The sequence below is a fragment of the Tupaia chinensis genome, unplaced genomic scaffold (genome assembly GCF_000334495.1).
Source record: "Tupaia chinensis unplaced genomic scaffold, TupChi_1.0 Scaffold000278_1, whole genome shotgun sequence".
Taxonomy (NCBI): Eukaryota; Metazoa; Chordata; class Mammalia; order Scandentia; family Tupaiidae; genus Tupaia; species Tupaia belangeri.
The window spans coordinates 1,112,061-1,121,939 of NW_006159761.1; the positions used below are offsets into that span (position 1 = coordinate 1,112,061).

The following is a 9,879-nucleotide window of genomic DNA, read 5'->3' on the forward strand; positions in this document are numbered from 1 at the left end:
CCTCAGTGTGTACTGTTTGATGAGTTCCTCCAGCTCCCCACCCCCCCCAGTTCAGTGTTCTGTCGCAGTTTGTGGTGTGGATGTCACGTTTTTTCAGTTGTGCTTGGATTTCGTTCAAAGTAATCTGAAAATATGCAGTTGCTTCTTTATGATTATCTTCTGCCAACCTTGTTTGCTGCATATTTTCTTCCTTTAACATCTTACTTTGATGCAGAAGTTCCCTGCAAAGAGACTCAAGTTTACTTCTATCCAAGATAGCCCTGCTGTGCTCACTTTGCAAGTAAACTTTCTCTTTCAAAATCTGGGCTTTCTTCTTTTGAAAAATCTTATTTGCTTCTGAATGTTTCTGTTCTCCTCCAGAGGATCTGTGTATTTCTTACAGAAAGCTGCCAGCTTCTCCTCTGGAGTTGAAAGAATGTCTAGGGCTTGCATCAATAATAAACTTCTTTTCCTAAGGGTTTCTCTTTGTTTTTGTTCCATTCTAAATCTCACCAATAATCAGGGGGATCTGACTGAGCTTCTTGATCTGAGTTCCTTTATTAGTTCTTCTGGGGAGAAAGCTGGCCTCACCAAATTCTTGTTCTTGGTTATAAAGTTGTTGCCTTTACCTTCCTTCCACGAATACTTGTTACTTGTGCCACAATTTGAATCTTGATGTTGAGGAATATAATTTGATTTAGAATTATAGAACATATCTACTTTTACCACATCCTACAAATTTTAACTTCTTCCATGGTGCCAATTAAAAACTTCTGCTGCAGCCATGTGTCAGTCCAACCATCAGGTCTTAGCTAACTCCAAGCCATATCCTCTTCACGAGGTCAGCTTTACTGGCTTCACCACCCCTTTTCTTATTTCTTTAATTTTTTAAAAATTTAATGATTTTTAAAATTTAGATGTAATTGCTATACATTCCTGTATCATACATTATGGTTTTTAAAAATATGCATGTAGTATGTGATGATCAAATCAAGAATATTACCATGTACATCATTTTCAACGAAGAACAGGGATATACAGTGCTTGTCTTTCATAGTCTGGTTTACTTAGTGTAGCATTAAATCTTGTATGTTCATCCACTTTGTATCAAATGACAGGGTCTCGTTTTTCTTTACGACTGAGTAATATTCCATAGTGTATATGTGCCACATTTTTTCAATCCAGTCATTCTTTCTAGGATATTTAGGTTGATACCATGTCTTAGTGATTGTGAAGAATGCTTCAATAAACATGAGCATGCAAGTGTCTTTCCAACTGAGTGTTTTCCTATCCTTTGGATAAATACCAAGGAGTGGGATTAGTGGGTGATATGGGAGTCCTATTTGTAGATTTTTGAGGAGCCTTTATATTGTTTTCCACAGTGGTCATACTAATTTGTATTCCCACCAGCAGCATGGGGTGTGGGGGCTATCAGCACAGCCTTGATAGTACTTGTTCCTTATTAGGTTTTTTTTGTTGTTTGTTTGTTTGTTTTTTAAATTTTGTTTTCATTGTAGCCATTTTGACTAGAGTTAATTGGTTTCTCATTGTGGTTTTGATTTACATTTACCCTATGATCAGAAATATTGAACGGCTTTTCACATGCATTTTAGCCATTTATATGTCTTCCTTAGAGAGTTGTCTGTTCAGCTTATTTACCCATTTTTAAATTGGATTATTCTTTTTTAGTGGGTGCTGAGATGCTTGAGTTCTCTATATATTCTGGTTATTAATCCCTTATCAGAAGCATAGTTTGAAAATATTTTCTCCCATTCTGAGGATTGTCTCTTCACTCTATTTGCTATGCCGACTTTTTTTTAACTTGATGAAATCCTGCTTGTCTATTTTCGGGTTATTGTCTGTACTTTAGGGGTCTTCCTTAAGAAATTTTTGTCTACTCCAATATATTCAAGTATATCCCCTGTGTTTTCCATCAAGAGTTTTATAGTTTTATGCTTTACATTTAGATCTTTGATACATTTTGAGTGATTTTTATTAAGGATGAGAGATGGGGATTTCATTTAATTTTTCTTCAGGTCTTCTAGTGCTATTTTCTGAAAAGACTTTCTTTACCCCACAGTCTTGTGCTCTTCATCAAAGATAAGTTTGCTGTATGTCTTGAGGTTTATTTCTGAATTCTGTATCTTGTTCCATTGGTATATGTGTCCGTATTTGTGGCCAAGAAGTGAGATTATTGAGTCATATGGGAGTGTCAGTACCATGCTGTTTTCATTATAATAGCCTTGCAATATATTTCAAGATCAGGTAGTAAGATGCCTCTTACTTTATTCTTTTATTGCACAGTATTTCCTCGGTAATATGGGGCATTTTGGGATACCAGATAAATTTTATAATTGTTTTTCTATTTCTGTGAAGAATGTCACTGATAATCAGAATCACATTGAGTTTATAAAATAATTTGAATAAAATTGACATTTTTGTAAATTGATTCTTCCAATCCAAGAAGAACACAGGATGTCTTTCCATTTTTTGGTATCATACTCAATTTTTTAAAGATTTTCATAGTTTTCCCTATAGAGTTCTTTTACCTCTTTGGTTAAGTTTAGTCCTAGGTATTTTTATTTATTTATCTATTGTGGCTATTATAAATGGAATTACTTTTTTCAGTTCAGGTTATAGATTTTATTTTTTAAAGTCTTGAAAATGGGTTGAACATATTTCAAGGAAGACATATACATGGCCAAAAGGCATATGAAAAAGGCATATCATCTCTTATCATAAAGGAAAAGCAAGTCAAAACAATGATATACCTTTTAACCCCAGTTATAATGGCTATGATCAAAAAAATAAGGAACAACAAGTGCTGGTGTGCTGTGGTGAAAGGAGGACCCTTCTAGACTGTTGGCAAGAATGTAAACTAGTATGACCACTGTGGAAAACAATATGAGGGCACCTTGAAAACCTACAAATAGAACTCCCATGTGACCCACTGGTACCACTCTTTGGTACTTATCCAAAGAATTGGAAAACACTCAGTTGGAAAGATTGTTGCACACTTATCTTTATTGCAGCATTCTTCACAATTGCTAAGACAGAATCAACCTAAATACCTAAGAATAGATGACTGGATTGAAAAAATGTGGCACAGGGACCAACAGATGGCATAATGATTATGTTGCTGGACTTCCATGTGGTTGACCGCAGCTCAAGTCCTGGACCCAGTGACTTAAAACTCATGCCAGGTATGTGTGCATATGTGCTCAAGATACTGAGAGGAGAATGGAGAAGAGATTGTGGTGTGACCATACCTCCCAGGGCATGATTTCTTGATTTTTGTCTCTCTGTTTCTCTCTGCCTTTCTAGTGAGCATATGCACCCTATAGCAAAAATCTCTCTCTAAAAGAAAAAGAAAAAGGAAAAAAATGTGACTCATATACACTATAGAATACTACTCAGTCATAAAAAAACAATAAGACCTTGTCATTTGATACAAAGTAGATGAATATAGAAATATGAATACACAAAAATGTAGATAGACTTTATATGTACATGACCAATATAAACCAAATGTCTGTGCTTTATGGTAGAAACTGAAAGATTGGAAGATATACTAGCAGACAGCCAAGTGTATAGGAGGAAGTGGACAGTTAGGGGTGCGAGGGAGGGACTCAGGAAAATAAAGTTGACAGACTCAAGAATGAAAAGGTATTATGTATGGTAATATCTTTGACTTGCTTGACAGGCAATGCATTTATACTTTGAGAACCCATATTGCATGCTTTAAAGACACACGATGATTACATGTAAATAAAAATATTTTTGCTCTAGGGCATATGCGCTTGACAGAGAGAGAACGAGAGAGAGAGAAAGGAAAAATGAGAAAGCATCCCCAGGAGAAATGGCTACATCCCAATCTCGTCTCCTTGTTCTCTTCTCAGGATTTTGGGCATACACACATACATGCCCAGCTTGTTTTTTTAAGCCACTGTGTCCAGGACTTGAAACATGCTGCCGGACACACAAGGATCAGAGGTTTTAACCATCACACCACTGGCTATAGATGTTTATATATTAACTCCCTATATTTCCATTTTACTGCATTAATTTATCACTTCTAGGACTATATTTTGCCATAGGGTGTGTATGCTTGCCAGGGAGAAAGAGAGATAGAAAGTGAGAAATCACTCCCCAGAGGGGATAGCCACACTGCAATCCCTCCTCCTGCATTCTCTTCTTGGGATTTTGAGCATGCACACCCATGAGACTGGCATGTTTCAAGTCACTAGGTTTGGGACTAGAACTGCAGTTTGCCACATGGGAGTACAGTGCTTTAACCACTATGTCACCTGCTGGACCCTCACCTGTCATTCTCCATTTCTTTGATTTGGTTTCTTCCAGAAGATGCTATCATCTGATGCCACCTATTTAATGATTTGTTTAGTTATTTATTGTCTACTTCTCCCTCTCTGGAATGTCAGTTCTGTGAAATCTGGGATTTTTTCCATTCTATCAACTGCTATAGCCTTCCTTCTTAGAGGGTCTCCCTGAATACAATGGGCTCTTAAACAATATTTGGTAAGTGAATAAATGAAAGATCACTTCACCGCTTCTCATTACAAAGTACTGGGATGAGGCCCAAGTACTTTGCAGGATCTACAAGCTACTCCCACATCCTTCTCTGCCTTCACTTCACTAGCCAGGTCTCTCCAAATTCCTCTTGGTTTGAACCATGCAGTGTCTATTCATGCCCTCTTGACTTCTGTGTTTCCCCTGCCCCCCGGATGTGTCCATCTTTGCCTGGCTAATTTCCACCTACTTTGTAAGTCTAAGATTGGACTCCACATTTTCTGTGGCAGTGGTTGGTCATCTTGCCAAGCTGCTTCCCTTTCAGACCAGAAGCTTGGAGTTCCCATTTAGAAAGTTCAGAGGTCTCCTTGTCTTCTTGGAATTGGGCGTTTCTATAAATGTGAATACCATTTATAGAAAAAAGCTGGTGGTTTTGACGGAGACAATGGTGTGACAATTCTTAATGAAGACTTGTTTTAAAGCATCTATTGCCATAGCAATCAGAAAATACTTGCAGTGACTAACATAGTAATAAAATTGAACAGTGTAGGTGGACAAGGTGTTTCCTGTGCGTACTGACGACTTTGGCTCTTCACCCCTTGTCTGTGAGCTCCTCAGCTCATTGCTTCATGTTTCCAAAGAAGGGACCATGTTTGGGAATTGGTCCCCAAGCTTAATGAACAGCTTCCAAGTCAAAGACAGACATTGGATTAATTTAAACTGGGCAATATCCTTGACTTTGAGAATGGGAGTTTGTCATCTGTAAGGGTGGACAACTGAGGAGAGGGAAAATAGCAAGAATCATTATATTTACATGTTCATTTTAATCTTATAAGTAACTTTCCCAAGGTCCCAGATTGGATTAAGGTCCTCTGTTCACTAACACTTCTATCACAAAACTTAGTACATTATAATTATGTGAAAGTTTTTCAGAATCAAAATGTCGTTTATGTCGATTTGTGCTAACAGCTAACTACATTGAGTAGAGGAAGGCCCTGAAGGAGGTGATTTTCATGCTAGCATGCCTGATAACAAGATTATCTAAAGAACTCTGCCAGAACAGCTTGTACAAAGAGCACTGCCACCTGATGTGGCTTCTGAAGACATCTGCCCAGAGACTGCCTTTCACCCTTGTCATTGATCCTGTCCCAAATAACCCTTTCTTTTCTTTCCCTCCTGCTTGTGCTTTTTGCCCTTAAAATCTGTCCAAGGATCGTAAGACCTTGATAAGCATGTTTGGGGCAACTGCAGTATACTCCTCTGGGCTGAGAGTGGGCCGCAGTCCTAATGTTTATGTCCAGATAAATGCCTTCTGCTTTACATATTTTGACCCAGTTAATCTTTCTTTGTTTTTCTAGGTTTACAATTATCTTTCCATTTGTAGATTAGTAAATAAAATCTCAAACATGACTGATCTATGTGAAAACAATAATCTTTTCTAACTTGGAACTTAATAAATACGTGCTGAATTTGTTATTGAACAAAACTAAAAGTAAATAAGTCAACATAAAATATTATAAGATTATATGTGATCACAGAGTTTCTTCAGATGTTACCTATGTGCATGTGTGCGTAGCCTGTACACTTTATTACATACGTAGATCATGGAACCACTACCTCGATCAGAACATAGATCCCTTCAGTGACCAGGTTTTCTGCTACCCCTTTATATTCCATGTTTCCATGCAAAAATGTGTCACGACTTTTCTGATGACCCAATAGTTATACCTCACCTTTTTCTTATTCCCCACTCTGAATCACAGCAGTCACTAACTTGTTCTCTACCTTTATAATTCTGGTATTTAAAAAATGTTGTACAAATAAATAAAAGTTATGAACTGTGTACCATTAGATTGGTTCCCCCCATTCAGTCTTAATTCCCTGAGTTACATCCATGTATCAATAATTCACTTGTCGTTATTGCTCAGTACTCTTCCGCTGTGTGGATACCCCACAATTTGCTTAACCACTTACTGAAGGACATTTTGGTTATTTCCAGTTTTCTCTAAACATCCACATAAAGGATTTTGTGTGAACACATGGTTTCCTATTCTTCTGTGATAAACACTCAAAGACAGTTTGCTGGTTGTGTAGTAAGTGCACGTTTAGTTTTTAAGAACCTGTGAAATGATCTTCCAGAGTGGCCATACCATTTGATAGTCCACCAGCTTTTTTGGTCATGCTTCTCTCCTAAGCTCCAGATCTTTGCTTTTGATTACTCATTGGGTAAACTCACCTGAATGTCCTGTATCCTGGGATTGAGCTGGTAAAAATCTGAGCTTATTATCCTTCCCTACAAATCAGCTATCCTTCTTGCATTTCCTATTTGACCAAGAGAACGGCTCAGTACTGAAGCCAGACACTGAACCATCTTAGACTCTTCTCTCTCTCACCTATTCCCATGTTGAATCCATCTTATCTCCTATCTCTCAAGTAGAGGAAAAGACAGATCATCATCACAGTGATTATGCTTAAGTAATCACAATAGGATTTTCTAATTGGGATATTTTTGCCCAGTGGAGGTCAGGTATTTTGAAGTTGTTAGGTATGTGTCCCGACCCGGGGACAGTCGAACAGGTTCCCTGGGAGAGGGAGTGAGAGATGGGACAAACACACGCACACACAATATGAGGTGCTGATCAAGTCTTCTGTCTTCTTCTTCCGTTTATTGAGGAAAAATGGCAAGTTATATACAGCTGGTGGGCACCAATTGGTTGCCCGAAATGCAAATGAGATAGAACAGCATGAACCAATCATTGGTGTGGGTGAATCTCTCCTGTTGCCTAGAAACCCAACCACTTCCAGGGAGAATGGTTGGTCACATGATTTCTGAGAAATGATTTGCTCAGTGAGGAAGTGAAGCCTAATGGTTTCCAAGATGGTGGATAGCTCAAGATGGCAGATAGCTCAAGATGGCTTCCATATGCAGTGCCCTCTACAGGTATGTTAATGTTTAAGGCATATAAAAGTGAGACAGATTTGGCGGTCTCTTATAAACAGGCATAAATGGCCTGGTAACCTTGAATCTCTGTGGAGTAGCAAACTGGAAAACACAGACCTACTCTTGGGCAGAGTCCTGGACTTGGGTCTCAGTGGAGGGTGAAGATGAACCCTATTGTGTTCATGAAACATATTTTACCAGTGTGGACACTGCCAGCCAGACTTATAGGCATGGTCTGTTGGCTTGGATCCACTCTTAGTTACAATAATTTATAGAATAGTCCCTAAAGGTCGCCCAGGAGTCCAGCTGATAAAAATAATTAGTAACCTAGCATTGTAGTTGCTAGGCATTTAAGATTTTTGAAGAAATATCCCAGGTTCCTCATGAGCTGAGCCAATGTATGAAGAGACCTCCCTGAATATACCAGGCATGTGCTGGCCTACAAACCAAGGTGTTTGAAGGTAGGGGTGGATTATGATAGCAAGACCTAGTTGGGGATGCTATTTCTCTCTTGACTATGAAAGAAATAGTAAACAAGTAAAGCTCTGAAAAGTGTGGAACCCGGAGTCGGGCGCCAACCCTGCTAGTGGGTCTGTGGAGAGCCCTCTTCTGCATTTTGTTCTTACCTGGGGAGCAGATTCCACTGCTCATGGGACATATACCATTGACCCTTTTGCCTCTTAGTACAAAACGCCTTCGGAATGCTCCTGGAGCACGCACATTACAAAACTGTGTGGATTTCAAAATACTGTGGTACCCAAATGAATGCATACTTTAATTCAATTTTTTTCTATGTACTTTTTGAAGTCCCTGGTATAGGTATTTATTAAGAAGTTGCCTGTGCGTCATGAAATCACGAATGCTGCATCCCTACAGGGTGGGTAATGTGAATACTGGGCATAATCGAGGTTGTGGAAGCCAGTCTGTATTCTCAACAATAAGACATGTGTTCAGGAAATGCCTGTGTTGAAAAAATGCCTGACTCGCAGAGATTTGAGGAGAGAAACCAGTCTCCTGCGTTCATCTTCTCTCTTGGAGCACACTCTTCCCAGCTACTCAGGCTCCACTCTGACTTTCCACACATGGGGCAGACAGGCGGTATGTGGAACTTAGCCTGAGAGCCAGCTAATCTGTGGAGCTGCTTCAGCATTGGCCCAGAGAGCTGCAAAATTATAAGGAAAGAGATCACTCTCTTTCTCTCTCTGTCCTATTGTCTACTCAGCTAGAAGTAGGAGAACATCCAGACACAGCCAAATTTATTGAAGTTTACTGATTAAGCTGGTTGCATGGGGGGTGGGGGAGGACGACTCATGTCTCTCAAAACTGCGCAGCTCCAAGTGCAAGGTGAGGGATGCTTTTAGAGGCAAAAATCACCCTCTTTTCCAGGTCGACATGGCAATCACAAGAACAGAGTGGTGGGCTTGAAAGGGTAGGAGGTAGGGTTTTACAATGTAATATACAAGTCCCAGATGAATATACCCAGAGTTGGGGAGTCTCTGGGGCTCCATTTTCTGTCTATCACACTACCTTAAAAAGTAATAATTTATTCATTCAGTCAATAGACATGTATTTAGTAACTTCTATATACCAGATCATTTACAAGGCACTGGATGCTCTGTCTTCTTATTTGTGAGAAGTGATAAAGAATCTGTGCAGGGCCTGCCCTATAGCACAATGGTTGAGCCCTATTCACTAGGAGCCAGATCTCAGGCAGCTTGAAAAACACAACAGGCATGTGTGTATGCATACCCCAAATCCTGATAGGATGGGAAACTGGAGGAAAGGGATTGCAGCATGACTAGATTCCACAGGAGTGCTTTCTTTCCTCCACCTCTGGTGAGTGCATAAGCACTCTGGCAAAAAATTTAAAGGGAAATAAAATTTGGGTTGAAAAAATTTACTTGCATTTTCTCTTGAGCTCTCCACAAGATGAAGGGACCTGGGAAGAAGCCAATGACATAGGACCCTTCTCCCTTTGCATGGTTAGGGACTGAGTGTGAAATGAAGACTTTGTGATGAGAAAATGCTCCCATGGGAATTATCTTGACGTCACAAAGAATAGGTTCATTTGGCAATGCACAGAGTTTTCAGTGTGTGCTGTTGGCTCTTTCTGGCATGCAGAGATACAGTCCTGAGCTGTAGGAGCTTACAGTTTTAGTTCAGGAGGGATGGTACTTTAAGCAGTTAGATAATAATGCAGTACAATATTTTGTGTAAAGACTGAGCTTCAGATCATAGGAAGACACACCAATGTGAGCCTAAGATGCAGAAAACTCCCTACCCTCTTGTGCGCATTGGAAGTGGGGCACTGGGAGGTGTGGGGGTGGCAGGAGGGGAACACTGGTTAGAAATACCATCTGTGGCTGAGGCACCTTATTGATTGATGGACTACAAAAAAAAAAAAAAAACCCAAAAAACAAAAAAACACTGTC

General features: G+C 39.4%; 1 pseudogene; it reads right to left on the minus strand.

The window, feature by feature from the left end:
* The window catches only part of LOC102484164 (gamma-taxilin-like), a 44,499-nt pseudogene that overhangs the window by 713 nt on the left and 33,907 nt on the right, over positions 1–9,879 (minus strand).